A 22,668-nucleotide genomic window follows, 5' to 3' on the forward strand; every position below is an offset into this window, starting at 1 on the left:
AGTTTATAGAAACCTAAAATGCACACTCACACACACATATTTTGTTTATAGTGTCAAAGGGTCTTGTATTCCCTAAAGCCCAATAGTTGGAGACTCCAGGTCACAAGCTTGTCAAGACCTTAAGTTGCTAAAAAAGATGAATTAGGATTATTCATCATCCATTTGGAGAAAAGAGAATTTTTCCCCGTAGAATCCAAGCTTAAAACTGATTATAACCTTGAGTAAACACATGTTCTCCCTGAAACACTTGCTGGTCTTTTTTAAACATTGCCCGTCTTTCCTTCTTCCCTTCCTCTTCTTGGCCACAGCTCCCACTTCATTTTAAACAAAGTCGCCAAGCCTGTCTTGAAGTTTATTCATTTCCTGCCTGGTAATGGCAGGCACCATGATTTCAGCATATTCACATGTTGATTTCTGCTCAGTAGCAGACTGTTTTCATCATTCATCAATGTCAACCCAAGCAGAGATAACATCATGCCCAGGGTCCTTTGCCCCTTTTTCACTAGAAATAGCAATAAATATCAATATAGGAGTTTCAAAGTAGCTCATTTTATCTAAACAATAATATTAAGGGAGATTGATAGCTACAAGAAGAGGTGGACAGGGCAGGTGTGAGAAGGGAAGAATCACACACACACCAAGTTCTTGAGGTGACCATGACCCAGAGGATATATTGTGTGAATAGAATTCACACATCTGTCTGCTTTGATAGTTGTCAAACTTAAGTCCTTGAATTCCCCAATTTTGGGACACATGTAGGACAATTATAGCAGCTTTCAAACACAATAAATAAAATTATCAGAGGTCATCAAATTTTTAAATCTTGAAGTTTTCCTCTTGTCTAAGACCTTTAATGATGTTTTTCTGAAGGAAATAGTTTTACAGATGAGATTATATCATCTCACAATGTGTCTTCAGCAGTGTATACATACAGGATTTTAAAAATGTACACTTCTATTCTCTGGCTTCTGTTGTCTTTTGACCAACTGTAGTCCAATAATGTTATAGGGAGAATATAGGTAGGGCTGGAATTTGGAAAAATAAAATATGAGAAGTCTTGAAAAAGTTCATGTAAAATGGATATGTATGCAACAACTGTGCATGGATTTCAAATTTATTTTCCTTCAAAATAAGCATGTCTTTTAATTCCATTTTCCATGGACTTTTTGAAGGACTCTTGTAGATTCACTGCATTCAAACCTCATTACTCTTCCGGTTCCAGACTATCTCTTTCAACTAAGCTTGACAAATCCAAAGTATATCCAATTTCCGGTAACACAATTTCAGAAGCTACCAAAGCAGGCTTCTGAGCTAACTCTCTAGGGTGGTAGTCTCTGGATTTTATCAGATTGTAACCTCCTGGAGGACACGGAACATGTCTTTTTAAAATATTTACATTTGATCTCCAGTGCCCAAAACAATAATTATATAAAAGTAACTGTACAATAAATACTCAAATGAAAAAAGATAGATATTTTATTGTTCACTTTGGTGTTTTTATTCCCAAGTTAATTAAAGTCTACAAGAGTTTTGAAGACTCTAAACAGCCTTAGTGATTGAAAGAGCATAGTCTTGGAAACAGCCACCCAATGGACAAGATACATCATTTTGTGGCCCTTTTAGAAAGTATACACCTTCATTAATAATTTTAAATTAATTTACTTGTGAGGCAGAAAGAGACAGCAAGATAGACTGAGAACTCCTATCTACTGGTTCACTCCTCAAATGTCTATAATGGCAGGGACTGACCAGAGACTGAAGCCAGGAACCAAGAGCTCAATCCAGCCCCTTCATATGGATAGCACAGACCTATGAGCATGCACACACACACACATCCGCTGTCCTCCAGTATGACAAGGCTGGAATTGGGAGCAGAGCCAGCACTCGAACCCAAGCACTCTGATGTGGGACATAGTTGTCTACCCGCAGCTTAACTATTAGGTCAAATTTTCTTCCCTTCATTCATATGGAAGTTATGCATATATAATTATTGATGATAAAAGCCAGAAATGGAAGCATTAATAGCTTACACTCAAAGCCTTCCTATAATCTAGTTTTTAGTGATGGCTCTGTGGGGAAATTCTCTAATATTAAAGACCTATTTGTAGGATCATTTGGATCATTGACCCTTCTCCACTGAGCTCCAGATGTGATTGAACTCCACTTTGGGAGAACAAGAGTTACTGCTCCATTCCAGTGTACCCGTCTGAGAAATTCATCAGAGATATCAGAGTTCCGAAGAGAGAATTCCTGTAGAGAACAGAATGAGCCTGTTGATCACTAAAAATAACCAAGGATATTTATCAAAAAAATAAATTTTGGCCTTATAAGTAGTGCAAATAATCTTGGAGAAAATGTGTTGGTCTTCATCCTAGGATAATATTGAGTTTCTATGGGCATTTATGTGTTGGCAAGAGAAGGAAGGAGGAGTGCCAGTTATTTTTATATAGTTGCGCCCACAATAGCACCAAGTGATTTATCAGATGGAGTGTAAGAAGATCATTTCACTAAGTGATTTTTGAGAACATATGGTAAAATGCTGGCAACTTTCCAGTAAACATCTCCAATGTATACACATATGATACACACATAGACAGAAGAATATTTAATTTTCAAAGTATATGTGTTTTCCGAATTAAATATTTGATCATCAACGTCAATAAAACCAAATATTTGTCAAAGATGCAGAGAATTGTTGCTATGGCCACGCAAACACAGGAAGATATACTGCTTAGGTTTTTCTTTTCCATTTGTAGCACTAGATGCATTCTATTTTTCACACTTGCTTCTTTTATTTCCTTTATGATGAATTACATGGCTCTATGAGAATTTGTTTTGGCTTAGTAGTCCAATATATGACCACAAGAAAATAAAATTAGTTCATATAGAAAGAAATCTTCAACTGGAGTGGATGTAATTCCTATTTTAATTAATTTATCTCAGTGAAAGGGATTCCATATTTTTAAAGAGTGAAGCATCTACATTGTTTTTACGGCATGATTTCTGGAGAAGAAATACATTTTAACCTTAACAATGAATTTTATGCAAGCAAAATAAAGAAGGAAGTGAAAAAGCTAAGCATGGAGGGAAGGCTTGCTTGAGTTAATCATTGATGTGAATTCGCCATGGCCCCCATGGTTTGTGAGTTTCACAGACAGTGGCAGAACTCCACACACATAGCTATGCATGAATACATTGAGCAACCTATCTTTCACCACAGTCTGGAAGCCATCTTCTGTTTCAGTGTTTGATCAGCAAAGGTCATCCCGTACTCACTCAATATTTCAAGTTAGCAGAGCTTCAGAATTTGGGCTGTACTACCAGTAATTGTGTGCAATTCTACCCACAAGGAATCATGTGAAAGATGAAATCATTAAATGTAAATGAAATTAAGGTCAACACCACCATAACGTCAGAAAGCAGTAATGTAATTTTAAAACAAAAGCTATCTCAAGATATGTAGTATAGGGCAGGCCTTTGGCCCCACTGTTAAGGTATTGTTCGAAAGGCCCACATGCCAAATTGGAGTGCCTGAGTTTGAGTCCACTCCTGATTCCAGTTTCCTGTTAATGTGAACCCCAGGAAGCAGCAGGGGATGGCTCAAGAATTTGAGTTCCCTGCCACTCATGTGGGAGATCCAGATTGATTTCTTAGCTCTTGGCTTCAGTCTGGCCCAGCTCCAGCTGTTATAGACATTGAGGAGTGAACAAACAGATGGGATATCTTGGTCTGAGACAGATAAATAGATACAGTACAATAGGAAGAGATAAGAGATCAGGGAAACTGGGCTTCAGTTTGAGATGCACTAATTTGTTGAGTGGTTGTAAAGGATTCGTTATAATTTCCAAGCCTTTGTTCCCATATTTACAAAGCAAATGAGTGGGACTGGGTATCATCCAAGTATCTTTCAAGTTCTAATTTTTCTGTCCTCTTTTTGGAAGCCACAAGATAGCTAGGAGAGCTAAATATTTTTTATAGATTCTTGACTAAACTGAGGTTCAGTTCAAGAGGAAGGGCTTCCTTCCATAAGGAATCATTTTATGCTTTTGCAGAAAATCATGGAAGGCAATCGGTTTTCTTTTAATAGAAAATACTTTGTAGTAATGAGGCTTGAAAGGTCCCTAAACGTGTTGACTTTGGCTAAAAAAGTAAAAGATCCAGTTCATGACAAATGTTACCTGGGAGAGTAAACATACTAGATAAATATCACTTATGATTTTTATCAATTTTATTAAAGTTTTTGACACTTCCACACCATTAAAAATGACTGACTATTCAAGAAAAACTTCTACATTGATGCTTATAGTATTTTTATTCATAATTACCAAAGCTTCAATAAGTAAATGGAAAAAGGAATCGTGATAATCCAGACAACAGAATATTATTCAGAGCTAAAAAGAAATGAGCTATCAAGTCATGAAAACACTTAATGCATATCGCTAAATATGACATTCTGAAAAACGAGAAACTATGAAGACAGTGACAAGATCAGTGGTTACCAGGGATTAAGGAGTGAAGAGAAATGAACAGGCAGAGCACAGATTTTATGAATCTATTCTATTCTATATGACGCTATGATGGTGGGTGTCTGCCATTACACATTTGTCAAAAACCCATTGGATTTCCAACACCAAGACTGAATCCTACTGTGGACTCCAGGTGATAATGAGGTGTCAGTTCCTCAGTTGTCACAAATGCACCACTCTGGTGAGGAATGTTTCTAACCGGAGAGAGAGGCTCTATATCTTATGCGTTTGGATATAGTTACCATTCAGTTACTCTGTGAACCCAAAACTGCATCAAATATAGAGTTGAGTGAAAAGCATTACTGAGGACTGAAAAGACTTCTTGCTTATGTACGATGAATACATAGTGTCAAACACAAAATTAGATAAAATTAGAACATTTTTTTAAAAATTCATTGTGCATACAAAAATAATAATCATTCACAAACTGGAAAAAGTCAAACTGAGGGTAGCAAGAAGCCCTACTCACAGCAGTTACAACACAGTTTCTAGAACATTAAGGAGGAAGCATTTTGACCTTTTCGTGATGCCTGTTATACATTATCATTCTTGTTAGCTTAGCTGATTGTCTATAGCTGCTTGTTTAATTTCACTGATTCATGCTCACAGGAATGCAGTTCCATGTTCTGTTTATTAATAGACCTAGCATTTCAAGGAAATCAAAATGACTTAAGCTTTGGCTAATTGGTTATGGGTGATTGATATTGTAGTGTAGCTACACTACGCTCTCCATTTTCATTTTTCTTTAACAATATATAGGTGTTAGAAAATAAAATTAAGAAAACTTAAAAACATATTTATTTGTGGGGTCAGAGCTCTGGCGCAGCAGGTTAAAGCCCCAGCCTGCAGTGCCTGCATTCCATATGGGTGCCGGTTCCAGTCCCGCCTGCTCCACTTCTGATCCAACTCTCTGCTGTGGCCTGGGAAGGCAGTAGAAGATGGCCCAAGCCCTTGGACCACTGCATTGCATGGGAGACTGGAAGAAACTCTGGGCCCCTGGCTTCAGATCAGCCTAGTTCCAGCCATTTTGGCCATCAAGGAAGTGAACCAGCAGATGGAAGACCTCTCTCTCTCTCTCTCTGCCTTTCCTTCTCTCTATGAGTAATTCTGACTTTCAAATAAATAAATAAATCTTTTTTAAAAAGAGTATAATCATAAGAATATTTTTAAAACAAAGCAAAATATTTGCATTTGAAAAGTGACTGCAGAAGGAAGCATGCCAAAGTTTAATTTTCTTACATTATTAGGACTATGGATGATTTATTTTATTGCATTTTTCCTGTATTATCTACTTGAATTCCTTAAGGATCCCCCTCCCATTTTTAAAAAAAAATTTATTTGAAAGGCAAAGAGACAGAGATAGATTTATTAAAAATCAGATAGATCTCCCATCTGCTGATTCACTTTCCAAATGCTAATAACTGGGGCTGGACCAGGCCAAAGTCAGGAATTAGGAATTCAACCCAGGGCTCTTAGGTAGATGGCAAGGACCCAACCATTTGAGCTTTCACCTGTTGCCTCCAAGGTGCACATTAGCAGGAAGTTGGAATTGGAAGCAGAGCCAAGTTGTGTCCTAACCACTACAACAAAATTCCAGCCCAAGGGCTTCTTTTGAATTCCAAAGATGAAATAGTTCACCTCCTAATTTGATATTAAATGTTGCACTGAGTGCTAGCATTTAGAACTGAAAACTAGATACATGAGTAATTGTTCTTTTTTTTTCTTTTATTTAATGAACATAAATTTCCAAAGTACAGCTTATGGATTACAATAGCTTCCCCCCCCATAACTTCCCTCCCACCCACAACACTCCCCTCTCCCACTCCCTCTCCCCTTCCATTCACATCAAGATTAATTTTCAATTATCTTTATATACAGAAGATCAATTTAGCATATATTAAGTAAAGATTTCAATAGATTGCACCCATTCAGAAACACAAAGTGTAAAATACTATTTGAGTATTAAAGGGTAAAGTACTAAGTTCTTTTTTTGTTTGTTATATAGTTTTTTTATTTAATAAATGTGAATTTACAAAGTGCAACTTTTGTATTGTTGTGGCTTCCCCCCCCAACCTCCCTCCCTCCTGCAGCCCTCCCCTCTCCCACTCCCTCTCCCATCCCACCCTTCATTGAGTTTCATTTTCAATTACTTTCATATACTGAAGATCAACTTAGTATATACTAAGCAAGGATTTCAACAGGCTGCACTCACACAACTGCACAAGGTATAGGGGATTGTTCGACTAGTAGTGTTGTTTTTAAGTTTCATAGTAAAACACATTAAGGACAGAGATCCTACGTGGGGAGCCTGTACCCAGTGACTCCCGTTGTTGATTTAACAATTGGCACTCTTATTTATGACGTCAGCAATCACCCGAGACTCTTGCTATGAGCTGTCTAGGCTATGGAAGCCCTTTGAGTTCACCGACTCTGAACTTGTTTAGTCAAGGCTGTATCACAGTGGAGGTTCCTTCCTCCCTTCAGAGAAAGACGCCTCTCTCCTTGATGGCCTGTTCCTTCTGCTGGGGTCTTGTTCACCAGGATCTTTCATTTAGATTGTTTTTTGCCACCGTGTCATGGCTTTCCATGTCTGTGAGACTCTCATGGACCTTTTAGCCAGATCCGAATGTCCCAAGGGTTGATTCTGAGGCAGGAGTGCTGCCGTTCTGAGTCTGCTGTGTGTCCTGTTTCCCCCGCAGGATCATTCTCTCCCTTTTAATCTTATCCTTCATTATTTGCTTACACTGGTCTTATTTGTGAAATCTCATCGACACATACCCTATCTTTTTGATCGGTTGTGTATTTATACTTATCACTTTACCAAGTGCGCTGGCACTGGTACCTGCCTCCTTGGTAAGATTGAGCTGAAATCCCCTGGCACATTTCTAGTTCCACCATTGAAGGTAAGTCCGAGTGAGCATGTGCCAACCTATATATCTCCTCCCTCTCTTATTCCCACTCCTATGTTTAACAGAGATCACTTTTCTGTTAATTTTAAATGCCTAAGAATGATTGTACATTGATTACAGAGTTCAACCAGTGGTCTTATGTAGAACAAACAGAGCAACAACAACAACAACAACAATACTAAAAGGAATAAAATAGTAAGTTGTTCCTCAACGGTCTAGACAAGGGCTGATCATGTCATTGTCTCTCATAGTGTCCATTTCACTTCAATGGGTATCATTTTAGATGCTCGTTTAGTTGCCATCGGTCAGGGAGAACATATGATATTTGTCCCTTTTGGACTGGTATATTTCACTCAGCATGTTTTCCAGCTTTCCAACTAGATACATGAGTAATTGTTCTTACGTGTAGTCAATTGAACATGTATTTAGTTCATAGTCAGTTGGACATATATTTAGTCTGATGTTTTTAAAGTATCAAATGACATTTTGCACACTTCTATGTTCACCACACATAATGCTATAAAGAATATTGCTAAATAGGGGCAAACAGTAGACCAACTTATTCCATTTTCAAGTATAAATTATACTCATATATGCATTTCTGAAATACACTATGTATCAGTAATATCACAAATGCTTCCACCATCATTTTTCATCTCATCCTTTAATGTACATATAATTAACAAAACATTAAGTATATTTGAATATTAATTCCAATACACTACAATGCTAAAAGTGAAAACTATGATGTCTTTCAATTTGGGGTATTTGAACATAAATGCTTTACAAACAATTCCTATTGTTTAAAAAAAAAGATGCCATGGTAAAATCATTCAAATGGTCTATTTTCAGTTTCTACTACTACTGCTAAGAATGAGAGGCCCAGAGCTAAATAGGATTTCTGCTGTTATAATCAGTATTTCCATTTAGCTGCTCTTTGAGAACTGAATGGCAAAATGGAGAGAATGAGATCTTTTTGGAAAAGGACAATAGTACCTCAGGATGTGGTCATTCTGCATGCTTATCACTAAGATCAGTCAACTAGGCTTATGAAATTCTGTAATTAATGAAATAAATATTCAAATACTTGTGCTTATGATGAGCTGATTTTCCTCAGAGGGAAGAGACTAATGTGTGATAATTTAATTTTGGTCTCCTATTTGGTTGTCTTCCAAGTTCTTATTTCTAATCTGTTCTTATCTCAGTCCTTTGTGAAAAAACAAAACGAACATCCAATTAGCCCCACAGCTTTTAAATTCAAATTTTAATTTTAAGATAATTATAAATTCACATGCAACAGGAAGACATAATACAAAGAGAGACCATGTGCCAGTGCCCATGGATGGGAAAACTACATAAATGCGAAAAGAAAATCCTGCAAGAGCACAAACAGTGTTTTGGGGATGATACAAAAAGCTTAACACTTTGTCACAAGGACCCTCGTGCTGCATATTAGCAACCACATACTTTGCTTTTCATTCCACCCTCTCCTTAACACTTTGCAACCACTAATTTGTCTTCATTTCTATAGTTCTGTCATTTCAAGGGTGAGGTGTAAATAAAATTACAGGATACAGCTGTTAAAAATGTTTTCTTTTTTTTTTTTTTTCATTTACCATGAATCTCTGAAGATTTATCTAGTTTGGTGCGTGTGTCAATTGTTCTCTTGTTCTTATTACTGAGTAGTTTTCCAGGATATGAAAGCATCACTGTTGAACCTTTCACCCCTAGAGGGACAGCTGGACTGTTTCCAGTTATTAGCTGCAACACATAGCAGCCAACATAAAGCTGCTGTAAATATCTGTGTATAGTCTTGGGGTGAACCCAGGTTGTCATAAATGCCTAGGGGTCTATGCTCTTAGCTCAGCCTCTCTTGGCTCTTAAGGGGCAGGGCTCTAGTGCCGTGCAGGTCAGGAGTTCCAGCTCCCCACAGGGCTTCCACTGGTAGTGCACTGACTGGGATGCATAACAGTGCTTGGCATTGCTCCTTACTGCTCTCTGCCAATTCTACTCACACCAGAACTACTGACACTGCTGACAACCGTGAAGTGGGCTCCTTAACTCAGGTGACAATGGAAGCACCAGCTTCATACTCAGCTATCTGACCTCGTCAGTTCCATCAGCCTGCTGGAGGTCTTAGCTCCCCATTGGCATTGCAGCCATGGAAGGGCTGGGAGCATATTTTTTTCTGTTATGGTAGGGTGGGGTAGAGCTGTTACTACCTAGATGGGGTTTTTGTTTTGCTGGCTTGTCTTTTCTTGGCATTTTAGTTAATGAGAATGGGATCTTGGAGATTTAGTCATTTCTCTTTTTATGCCTGCCTGTTAATGATTCTAGGTTGTCAGCTTCTGTAGCTCCAAGTCTGGGATACTGGAGACCGAAAAGAAAAGGAATTCTGCCAACCATGTGGGAGACCTGGATTGAGTTCAGCCTGGTTCAGTCTTGTTGCAGGCATTTGGGAAGTGAACCAACAGAAGAAGTGTTCTGTCTCCCTTTCTTTAATGTTCAAATAAAATTTTAAAAGTTAAAAATAAAATAAACAAGGATCTCAAAACCCTTTTTATCCTTGGAACCTTAGGTCGCTAGCTTGTCTAGTGACCTGAGTGTGTCTGCCTTTCAGAGCCTTGCTATGTCTTGGATATAAATGTCAGGGTGTTTAGTTATTCTTTATGAAAGGAATCGAAAAATTATTTCTATTCCATCTTTCTGGAAGCAAAAGGCGAATTCCACAGTTCTTTTCAGGAATTAAGCCCACCTTGCACTGGGACTCAAGTGTGACACAAATTATGTATTACACTATAGCTTCTCTAAGCTCAAGTGATGAAAAGTCTTTGAACTATTTTGAAAATAATTAATAATTCCTAGTTTTAGACATTTGAGCTTTACACATGCAGTACTTTTGCTCTTCCTATTCTCTGTGCTGAAGCAAACTTGGCTGGCTTCTTGGAGCCAGCACAAATACAACTTCAACCAAGAGCCTCCTAGGCTTCCTTGGCCTGTGTTGATTTCTCACAATTGTCAGCACTACTTACTATTTTTAATAGAAAACTTTTATTTAATAAATATAAATTTCAAAAGTACAACTTTTGGATTATAGTGGTTTTTCCCCCCATTTCCCCACCCACAAACCATCCTATCTCCTACTCCCTCTCCCATCCCATTCTTCATTACGATTCATTTTTAATTATCTTTATATACAGAAGATAAACTCTATAAAGATTTCAACAGTTTGCACCCACAGAGACAAAGTATAAAGTTCTGTTTGAAGACAAGTTTTACCATTAATTCTCATAGTACAATTCACTAAGGACAGAGGGCCTACATGAGAAGCAAGTGTACAGTGACTCCCGTTGTTGATTTAACAATTGACACTCTTATTTAGGATGTCAGTGATCAATAGAGGCTCTTGTCATGAGCTGCCAAGGCTATGGAAGCCTCTTGAGTTTACAAACTCTGGCCTTATTTAGACAAGGCCATAATCAAAGTGGAAGTTCTTTCCTCCCTTCAGAGAAGGGTACCTCCTTCATTGATGGCCCGTTCTTTCTGCTGGGATCTCACTCTCAGAGATCTTTCATTTAGGTCATTTTTGCCACAGTGTCTTGGCTTTCCATGCCCGAGATACTCTCATGGGCTTTTTAGCCAGGTTTGAATGCCTTAAGGGCTGATTCTGAGGCCAGAGTGCTGTTTAGGGCATTTGTCATTCTATGAGTCTGCTGTGTATCCAGCTTCCCATGTTGGATCGTTCTCTTCTTTTTAATTCTATCTATTATTATTAAGGGTAAAGGTAAAAACTTGCCATGGGACTCCAATTCCCATTAAGTTGGCAGGTACCAATACCATCTTACTAGTTAAAGTGATCTGCTTAAGTTCATAACTGATCATAAAGATAGGATTAAGTGGCACTACTTACCTTGTTCTTTATCATATATCCTGACTTCTAGTGACTTTGGATTTGGGGCTTATTTCTTTTCTTTTCCTTCCTTCCTTCTTTCCTTCCTTCCTTCCTTCCTTCCTTCCTTCCTTCCTTCCTTTCATTAGTTTGTTCGTTGTTTAATGACTTTCCCAACATGGCCTTGAACTCAAAGATAGGAATGCTGTTTTATGATTTTTGCATCACTTTTTTTAATCAAAAATAGTTTCTTAAATCCTTGTTTACATTCATACAGAGAGTTGAAGTAGTTTCTGGACTATATGCCAAAGAGACTTTAAAAAAATATAGGGGACAGGTTATAGCCTACAGGTCGAGACACTCACATCCCACATCAGAGTGCCTGGGTTTGAGTCCTGGTTCAATTCCTTATTACAACTTCCTGCTAATGCAGACCCTAGGAGACAGTGGCAATATCTCAAATAATTGTGGAGGATTTTTGTTTTTTTGTTTTTTGTTGTTTTTATTTTACAGGTAGAGTTATAGACAGTGAGAGAGAAAGACAGAGAGAAAGGTCTTCCCTCCGTTGGTTCACTCCCCAAATGGCCCCCATGGCAGGCACTGCGTTGATCTGAAGCCAGGAGCCAGGTGCCTCCTCCCGGTCTCCCACACAGGTGTAGAGGCCCAAGCACCCAGGCCATCCTCCTTTTTTTTTTTTTTTTAAGATTTATTTATTTATTTATTTATTTATTTGAAAGAGTTACTCAGAGAAAGATGGAGAGACAGAGACAGATGGAAGTCTCCATCCACTGGTTCACTCCCCAATTAACTGCAATGGCTGGAGCTGCAACAATCCGAAGCCAGGAGCCAGGAGCTTCTTCCTGGTCTTCCATGCTGGTGCAGAGGCCCAAGGACTTGGGCCATCTTCTGCTGCTTTCCCAGGCCATAGCAGAGAGCTGGATCAGAAGTGGAGCAGCCAGGACTCAAACCAGTGCCCATATAGGTTGCTGGCACTGTAGGTGGCAATTTTAACCACTACACCATAGTGCCAGCTCCAAATAATTGGGTTTCTACCCACCCATGTGAGTGACCTGGATTGAGTTACCATGTCCTACCAGTCAATCAAAGCTATCACAGGCATTTGAGAAGTCAATTAGTGGATGGGAGAGCCTCCCTGCACCCCGCTTCTCAAATAACTGAAAATTTAAAAATAAATAAATAAATACATATAGAATATTCTTAAAAACAAATTTGAAATTATTAGCATTGCATTACTTCAGTGTCCAATACTTCCTAGTTTCTGAACACAAAGAAAACCACTGCATTTTAGTTAATGCTTGCATTTTATAAATTTTAATATGAAGCTTTAGACAAAATTAACTACAAGGAAAATTGATAAAATGTTAAAAAGTAACACCTTACCCAGACCAATAACTAATGGTTAAAATCAAAACTTATCATTATGGCATATTATTAGCATCTCTATAAATAAGATTCCTAATAATAATTTTGAAATTATCAAGCCGATTCTCTTTCTAAAATAGAATTTTGTTTATTTATTTGGAAATCAGTGTAACAGAGAGAGGAAGAGATAAATATATAGAGAGATAGCTTCCATCCACTGGTTCACTCTACACATGGCCGCAATGACCAGATCTGGGCCAGGCAAAGCCAGGACCTTTATCCAGGTGCCCCACACAGATGGCAGGGGCCCAAGCACTTAGGTCATGTCCTACTGCTTTCCCAGGTGCATTAGTAGGGAGCTGGATCAGAAGTGGAGTAGCCAAGACATGAAGTGTTGCCCATATGTGATGCCAGTGTCCTAGTCAATGGCTTATTCCTATTAGCTACAGTGTCAGCCCCTATTAAGCTCATTCTTAGAGCATATTTGCTTCTTTGGATATCTGATGGTTTATTATTTATTTTTTTAAATATCATGTTCTTGGCCGGCACTGCGGCTCAATAGGATAATCCTCCACCTCTGGGGCCGGCACCCCGGGTTCTAGTCCGGGTCGGGGCATCGGATTCTGTCCTGGTCGCTCCTCTTCCTGTTCAGCTCTCTGCTGTGGCCCAGGAGTGCAGTGGAGGATGGCCCAAGTCCTTAGGCCCTGCACCCGCATGGGAGACCAGGAGAAGCACCTGGCTCCTGGCTTCAGATCAGCGTGGTGTGCTGACCATAGCGCACCGGCCGCTGCAGCCATTGGAGGGTGAACCAACAGAAAAGGAAGACCTTTCTCTCTCTCTGTCTCTCTCTCGCTCACTGTCCACTCTGCCTGTCAAAAAAATAAAATAAAATATCATGTTGTTGCCCATCTTTTACAATTTTGAACATTCTTTCAAGTTGTGAAAATCAAAACAGAGATTACTCACTTTTATGTACCGGGAAATTCGTGCAATTTAAAATGGAAACCAGATTTACTTATAAACCTGCATCTCTTATTTTGACAGGAGTTTTTAAAAGGGAAAGAAAAAAATCACTTGAAAAACATAAACTGTTTTATACCTCAAGTGCAAATATAGCTTTCAGGCTTAATTTGCACAACCCTTAAGCATTAGCTCCTTTTGTGGACAGCCATGGGTAAAGCAAACACATCAAATCAGATTTTCCATCAACATAATTTTCAGTGGCATAGCTCAATAAAAAAGTTCCCAAGTTTTTAAAGTATTTTCAAATAAATACCTTCTTGGACAGCTATCTTATACTGTTTAAGTTCGAAGGGGCACATAAAGGAAAATTCAGACTAGCACTCAAAAATTAACAGGAAAAATTCCTTGCATTTCTACAGTACTTTACAGTTAGTGAAGGGCATCAACGAACATTATTTCATTTAATTTTGTTCTCAAAAGTAACCTATAAATTAAGCATCACGGTTCTATTTTTAAGAATTCCAGCATTCACTTTGAAAGTCACTCTTTGCTAATCAGTGAGTTTTCTGAGCATTCTCATTTGCTATTCCATTTGAGATGATCTCATCATATGCTCCGTCAATCTTTATGACATTTGCACATGCATTTTAGGCAAATAAGTTAAAATATGCCACAGAATTAATTTCCATTGCACAAGGTGTTCCCCCTGGTTCAAAATAAGAAGATGGTTGAGTTCCCTCCGTGGTGCTCTTGCTCCAGTTGGTCGTCTGATTTCAGTCACTGAAAGAGGGCAACAGGCCCTGAGCCTTCCTGTTTCTAGTGCCACACTGAGCAATCTCTTTAGTTCTGAAGCCTAGAATACATCATTCCTATTTAGTCAAAAGTTATCCCATATGAGACTAGAGCTCTGGAGCAGTGGGTAAGCTGCAGCCTGGGACACCAGCATCCCATATTGAGTTCAAGTCCTGGTTGCTTTGCTTCCAATGCAGCTTCCTGCTAAGGTACTTAGGAAGGCAGCAGAAGATGGCCCAAGTGCTTGGGCCTCCACTGCCCACTTGGGAGACCTGGATGGAGTGCTGGGCTCCTGGTTGCAGCCTGCAGGCCGTTGCAGCCATTTGGGGGGTGAACCAGCAGATGAATGATCTCTCTGTGTCTCCCCCCCTCTCTCTGTAACTCTGCCTTTCAGATAAATAAATAAATAAATAAATAAATATTAAAAAAAGAGATAGCGAGAAAGAGAAAATTTCACATCAGTGGATTTACCTGGACGCTGCTCAGGTTCTCCCTACCTCCCTAATTCGCTTCTCTGTATTTTTTGCTTCCATCTGTGATTTTCTTTGGTTTGCATATTCTCTTTTAATTGGTCTAAAGATAAATTCGTCTAAAACACAAGAAGGAAATAAATATTTATAATCAAATGACCCCCTAGAAAGAACAATTTCCCAATTGTTATAGTGTTAATATACTATATATTTTTCTATTTAAAAAGCCCTAGGGGCCAGGGCTGTGGCTATTTCACTCCCCAGATGATCACCACTGGGATTGGCTGGTTCAAAGCTAAGATCCCAAAACTTCATGTGGGTTTCCCACGTGTAGTTACCAGGGGCCTAAGCACTTGGGCCATCATCCACTGCTTTCCCAGGCACATTAGCAGGGAGCTGGACTGGAAGCCTGATGAGACTCAAATTAGCATTTCAATATGGGACACTGGCCTCACAAGTGGGCAGCTTTACCCACTGTGCCACAATGCCAGCACTGAATTTGTTGATCTTAAGCTTAGACAATTCAAAAGGCCATCATTATGCAAAAGAATGCAAATTATAAATACACAAATCACAAAAGCAAGTTATTTGAGAGATTTTCAAAGCTCCCAATAAATTTTAGTAGCCTTAGAAATGTAACTCCCTTTCTTCTGAGACCTTTATAGGAAAGTATCAGGATTTCTTAGGCAAAGATGCTTCTGGCTTACCTTTGCCACAAGAAAAAAAAATCTTTAAACTCCCAGAAACTCCGCATTGTCACAGGCACCTGGGCAACAGAGATACCTGAAGGTTAAGCTTCATTGGTTTCAGACTGTTTGCCTTTGGCTGCATCAGTAAGTTCACCCAAATACAAAAATGCAGGTATTCCTCAGGTCTTCCTTTTATGCACAATGCCCACTAACCAGAAGGCACAGAATTTAGTGATTACCCAAAATAATATCTCTTTTTTTAATTTATTTGACAGGTAGAGTTATAGACAGTGAGAGAGAGACAGACAGAGAGAAAGGTCTTCTTTCCGTTGGTTCACCCCCCAAATGGCCACTATGGCCAGCACTGCGCCGATCCGAAGCCAGAAGCCAGAAGCCAGGTTCTTCTTCCTGGTCTCCCATGCGGGTGCAGGGGCCCTAGCACCTGCGTCATCCTCCATTGTCCTCCCAGGCCACAGCAGAAAGCTGGACTGGAAGAGGAGCAACCGGGACTAGAACCCGGCACCCATATGGGATGCTGGCGCCACAGGCAGAGGATTAACTAAGTGAGCCATGGCACCGGCCCCCAAAATAATATCTCTTGAGGTAAAAGGAGAAAATAGTTTCATTGATTTGAACATCACTTGATAAAGTAACTCACATTTCCTGTTCTTACATTTTAAAAATATTATTCAGTAAATGCCAATATAACCCTTAGAAGAACTGATGGCATGAAAATCCCTGTATTATAAGGAGCTCTTATCCTTAAATTACCTCACACGACGGTCATGCGTTTCTTTTTAATTTTTTTTTAAATGTATTTGTGAGAGAGAGTGAGAAAGGGGCAAGGGAGAGAGAGAGAGAGAGATAAAGAGAGAGAGAGAGATCCTATCTGCGGCTTCATTCCCCAAATACCCAAAACAGCTGGGACCAGACTGAGGCTGAAGCCAGAACCCAAGAACGCAATCCAAGTCTCCCATATGGGTGTCAGGGAGCCATCACCTGCTGCTTCCCAGGGTATGCATCGACAGTAAGTTGACATCAGCAAGAGCAGAGAATTGAACCCAAACCCCTAGGCTGAAGGACTTCCCTGGGTTATGCATTCTAAAACCCTTTTAGGAGTTTTAAGACAATGCATGGTCAACCACAACCATGTTACCTGCAAAACCCACGTTCCAGTAACAGTCAGCAAAACCCTGTGTTTGAGCGTCCAGAGTGGATCACAGGGCATTAGGTCTCTGCTGCACTGGACGTCTGCAGTGCACCGGGCAGGTTCCTCTCGGGATCCCGGGTCCTCTCTGGCCAGATCCCTTTTTCCCAGGGTCTCTCTCTCTCACTGACACCTTCATGGAAAATACGCACACACTCACGAACATTACCCAGTCAGGCAAAACTCTAAACTCACTCTAAAATCTAGCAGGAGTAAGCCAGCCACGCACTCACAGGAGTCCCTTCTCAGTCTCCTGCAGACGTCCACGGAGACTGACAACAAGAACCCAAATCTCAAGTCCATTGTTCTCTACTCTCCCCTTCCACTCCCAAACCTAAGCAGCACACTGTGTCTTGATCACATGTCACAAGGAACAGGGCAAAGAGGAAATGATAGGTGAGAAGCTCTGCATTCCTTTAGAGAACCTTTTCCTCGAAACTGTTCCTTAACCAGTTAGAGAGGAGCCAAATCCACGAAATCATCCTGAGGTCTCACGGCGCCACAGTCTTTCTAGCGGCAGCCTTGGGCCATACTGCCCCCTGGAGGTCTTTCCTGGACACTGCGCAGACTCCCTGCCTCACCTGTTGAAACTTTTGCTAAGATGAACTTGAGTGGCAAAAGGAGCAGGCACCGGAACTCCTGAAATTGTTTATTGAAAGAATGGGGAACTTCCTACATCTGGAATCTGGGAAGAGTTTAGAGCTCTTGATGCAAAGAATCATGAAAAAGAACGTGGGTTCTGTTAAAATTCTGGTGCAGCTCTTTACGCTGGGGTTTCTGTGATAATAGGTTTCTGATAAGGTTAAGCCGCTGCATGAGATGCTCACATCCTATGTGAGCAGCTTCGAGTCCCACGGCTCCGCTTCTTGTCCAGCTCCCTGATAACACGCCTGGGAAAGCAGCAAAAGATGGGCCAAACACCTGGGCCCCTGACATGGACGGGGGAGACCCAGATGGAGTTCCTGGCTCCTGGCTTCAGCCTGGCCCAGCACTGGCCATTGATTCCATCATGGGAATGAAACAGCAATGGAAGATCTCCATCTCTCTCTCTCTCTCTTTGTCACCCTCCAGCCCCCTGTAACTCCTCTGCCTTTCAAATAAAATAATTTTTAAAAAAAATAAGGTTATGATAGGTTTTGCATAATGCCTGGCACAGAAATGCTTAGGAAATATTGGAAGGAAGAAAGGAAAGATGGAGGGAGAGAAGGAAGGAAGCAGGGGGAGAGGTGAGAAGGGACAGAGAGAGAGGGAAAACTGACAGTATATGACAGTTTGATCTGAGATGCAAGGCAGGTGTCATTGGGGCAATTTGTTTCATGGGCAAAGGTAGACTACACCTATCCAACCCTACCAGGACCCTCTCCAGCCTGTCCCTTAGTGTCCCCGTGCCATTGCAGCACCATTTGCCCTCTGGCTCTCAATCTGGGTGCTCTGTGCTTAGGTTTGGATGTGGTTTATGTGTCACCCAAGGGTCCATTTTCATTGAAAGTTTGGTTCCACAGAGTGCTATTATTGGGAGTTGGTAGAACCTCTGGGAGGGAGGCCAAGTTGGAGGTCCTTGAGTCATTGGGGAGGTACCCTCTGAAGGGATTAAAATAGCAATCACAGGACCCCGAGTTCTCCCAAGGGGGTTGTCACAAAAGGAGCAAGCCTGGTGTTTCCCATGCTCTGTGCTCCTGGCTCCAGGTACCATCACTGCTTGCTCCTATGTACACTCCCGTCCAGTCCTTGGCGTGATAGAGCTCTAAGGGCTGGGCTGTGCCACAGAGCCTGCACTACGCTGTTGTGTAGCTGTGAGCGACACAAACCTCTCTTTCTTTTCTCAGTAACCTGACTCAGGAATTTTGTTGCAGTAATGCAAAGTTGGCTGTTATACTCTAGAATGGAGATGAATGTTATTAAAAAGGGAAAAACTGTTCATGACAGCTCTGTTGTGGGAAAAGAATCTGAGAGTCAAAGGAAAGTAAAAGGAGGGACTCTGAGCGTGAGACCTCCACCTGGAGGGAGTCGACCTGGGGACAGTAGCAAAAGAGTGAGGAGCAAATGGGAATTGGGGCCCCAGGGCTCTCAACCCCGGGGCTTGGCAAAAGCTGTGGCTGTGACAGCAGGGGAGTCCAGAGCTGCAGATGGTGTCTCACATGAGTGGCACATGACAGCGTGAGAACTGAGGTCACAAGAGGATCCCAGAAAGAGGAACAAGAGGAAGATGATATTTTCTGGATGTCCAACACAGAGTGGCCTGGACCCCCCCATAAGGGATTTTACTGTAAATACGATGCATTCACTCTCAGTAGCAAGTGATGCTAGAAGAATAGTTTAATATGTATAAAATATGTATTATGATAATATATACACTTTCTATAATGCTATTTAAAATTTGAGTAAAATCTAAACAGAAAGCAATTATAATTATAAAAAGAAAACATCTAACTTGCATTGTGGTGCAGTGGGTTAAAGCCCCAGCCTGCAGCACTTGGCATCCCAAATGGGTGCCGGTTCGAGTCCTAGCTGCTCCACTTCCTATCCAGCCCCCTGCTAATACACCCGGGAAAGCAGCAGGCAGTGGAAGTTGTTCCAAGTGTTTGGGCCTCTGCACCCATGTGGGAGACCCAGAGGAAGCTCCTGGCTCCTGGCTTTGGCCTGGCCCTCACCCCAGTAGTTTTAGTCATTTGGAGAGTGAACCAAGCAGATGGAAGATCTCTTTCATTCTGTCTCTACCTCTTTCTATAACTCTACCTTTCAAATATATAAAATATTTTTAAAAGAAGAACATATTTTTAATGTTGAAAGACACATTTAATTTCTGCTTCAATAGAAACAGGTGGGTTGTAAATGAGGCAGTTGCTTGCCAGGATGTTTTCAGTCTGCATGCATTTTTGAAACGGCACACTTTACTGATAAAACTATCACACACAGGTACTTCAAAAGATTCAGGGAAAGACGGAAACCTGCACATTTTTTTATTTTATTTGTTTATTTTTATATACATAGAAGACAGAGCAACAGTGAGAAAGACAGATCTTCTATCCACTGGTTCATTCCCCAAATACCAGCAACATCCAGCGCTGGGCCAGGTCAAAGCTTGGAGCCTGGGACTCCATCCTGGTCACATAGATGGGTGTCAGAGGTGTAAGCACTTGAGCCATCATCTGCGGCCTCCAAGGTGCATTGGCAAGAAACTGGATTTTGGAAGTGGACAGATGGAACTTGAACTGGCACTCTGATGTGGGATGTGGGCCTCCCAAGTGGTTGCTTAACCTGCAGCACCACAACAATGAGTATTTTACACTTATTTTTTGAAAGCCCCTTGTATTAACACAGAGAAAAGTGCAAACAAGCATTACAAATTAATATTGGTAAAAATTGGGAGACTTTCATATAAAGTATGTTCCTATATTTTGTAATGAACTGAGATAGATTTCTACCTTAAGCTCTTCCAAAGTTAACTTTTGAAAATTACTTTGGTAACTGATAGAATAAAAAAGGGAGAGAACGATCCAACATGGGAAGTGGGATACAAAGCAGACTTATAGAATGGCAGTTGTCCTAAACAGCATCTGGCCTTGGAATCAGCCCTTAAGGCATTCAAATGTGGCTGAAGAGCCCATGAGAGTATTTTAGGCATGAAAAGCCAAGACACTCTGGCAAAAAAAAAATAAAATAAAATAAAATAAATGAAAGATCCCTGCAAGTGAGATCCCAGTGGAAAGAACAGGCCATCAAAAAAGGAAGTACCTTTCTCTGAAGGGAGGAGAAAACTTGCACTTTGACTATGGCCTTGTCAAAATAAGATCAAAGTCGGCGAGCTCAGGGGGCTTTCATGGCCTTGGCAACTCATGACTAGAGTCTGGGGAGATTGCTGACGCCTTAAACAAGAGTGTCAATTTGTTAAGTCAACAACAGGAGTCACTGTGCACATACTCCCCATGTAGGATCTCTGTCCTTAATGTGTAGTTCAATGTGAATTAATGATATGACTAGTGCTCAAACAGTATTTGGCACTTTGTGTTCTGTGTGGGGGCAAACTGATGAAATCTTTACTTAATATATACTAAATTGATCTTCTGTATATAAAGATAATCAAAAATGAATCTTGATGTGAATGGAATGGGAGAGGGAGCGGGAGATGGGAGGGTTGTGGGTGGGAGGGAAGTTATGGGAGAGAAAAATCCATTGTAATCCATAAACTGTACTTTGGAAATTTATATCTACTAAATAAAAATTTAAAAAATTAACTAAAAAAAAGAAAATTACTTTGGTTAACAAAAAATTTCATTAAATTGGAAAAATAGTGATTTTTTTAAAAAATGAGATTCACATGCTTCCAATGAATATTTTATTTATTTGTAATATCTAGAAAATTTAACTTTAGTTCATCACATACATTTGTAACTTCCTTAATAATACTTCCTAAGAAATTCATTCTTCAAAGCCATATCAAGTCAAGAGTAGATTTTTTCCCCTTCTGCTATGCCTGATTTTTCTTAAATACTTGTGCTCAGTACACAAAAGTAATAAGGTAGAATTTATCATTTCAGTTCAACATTGAAAAGCCCTCAATTTACACATTAGTTGTGCCCAACTCTTCTGAGTGTTGACATTTTTAAGGTTTTGGGAAGTTGACCTTTCCCCTAATGGTCTAAAATAATTTATTTTAATTCCCTATAAATCATAACTAGGATTTACAGAACACCACAGGCCTACTCTATTCAATTTTGTTGTGTGGCCCACTTGAGTCAGGAAATTTTGACCCCAAGACTTGAGAAAGTGAAGTGTTCTGTATAGACTGAGTAGCTCAGCAGGATTTCCTTCATTGGCATATTCACCAGAACGGAGAACAAAAGGTGATGAGTAGCTGCACAGTTAAAAGTTGGCATTGTCAACCAAGTCATCACTAGATGCCTGGCAGAAAAATTAGGCAAATTAATATTCAGCGTAGAGTCAAATGCTCTACACTGTGCTTTGCCCCTAATTAATACTCTTCCAAAGAATGCATTTTCTTAGGAGCTTCTCCAGCATTTTGAGAAATCTTTCTATCTCTACAATTAAGTTTTTAAAAACACTTGGAAGTTTCTGATTATGCATTTCAGGATATCCAAATTCATGCAAAACAAATAAATGACCTTGGGGGAAAAAAAAACCTAGCTCTTAGAAACAATTTTCTGCCTGCTTCTGTCAAGTACTGTTCAAATAGTCAATCAGCTTGTGACATTGCTTGGCAGTTTTGATATGAATCATTGCGGTTAATTGAACCACATCCTGCAAAATATGTATGTCTGAACTTGTCACAAACCTCAAAATGCATTGACAACTTGTTTTTGATTGATTTGCTTACTTTGATTTTATCTCGTTTCTTCAGATATCCATTTGCTTACTTTGATTTCATCTCGTTTCTTCAGGTATTCAGAGAAAAATTTTAAAAGTAAAAGAAAAAATATATAATCAGACAATTTAAATGGTAGTATTGTGAATACTCATTTCTATGTTTCCCTCAATAAAAGAGGCTTCCTCATTTACGCAGTCATTCATTCACTCAACAATCATCTGTTGAGTTTATAATATGGACCAGGAACTATTCTAAGCTCTGCTGAAATGTGGAATAAAACAGTGACCTTGTTCTTGCAAATTTTTAAGACTGAGTTTACAATAAAACAAAAACAATCTATTATACATGCTTAAGGAAAAGACTGTAAGGTAAGGGAATAAAGAGGATGCCAAGGGTTGGGATAGAAGGCATTTGTAATGTGGTGGAAACTTCTTGAGAGGAACCTGAAAGCAGTCAAGTATAGCGCCATGGGAATCCCAGGAGACAGTTCAGGAAGGGGCTGCATCCCATATGG

The sequence above is a fragment of the Oryctolagus cuniculus genome, chromosome 8 (assembly GCF_964237555.1).
Source record: "Oryctolagus cuniculus chromosome 8, mOryCun1.1, whole genome shotgun sequence".
Lineage (NCBI taxonomy): Eukaryota > Metazoa > Chordata > Mammalia > Lagomorpha > Leporidae > Oryctolagus > Oryctolagus cuniculus.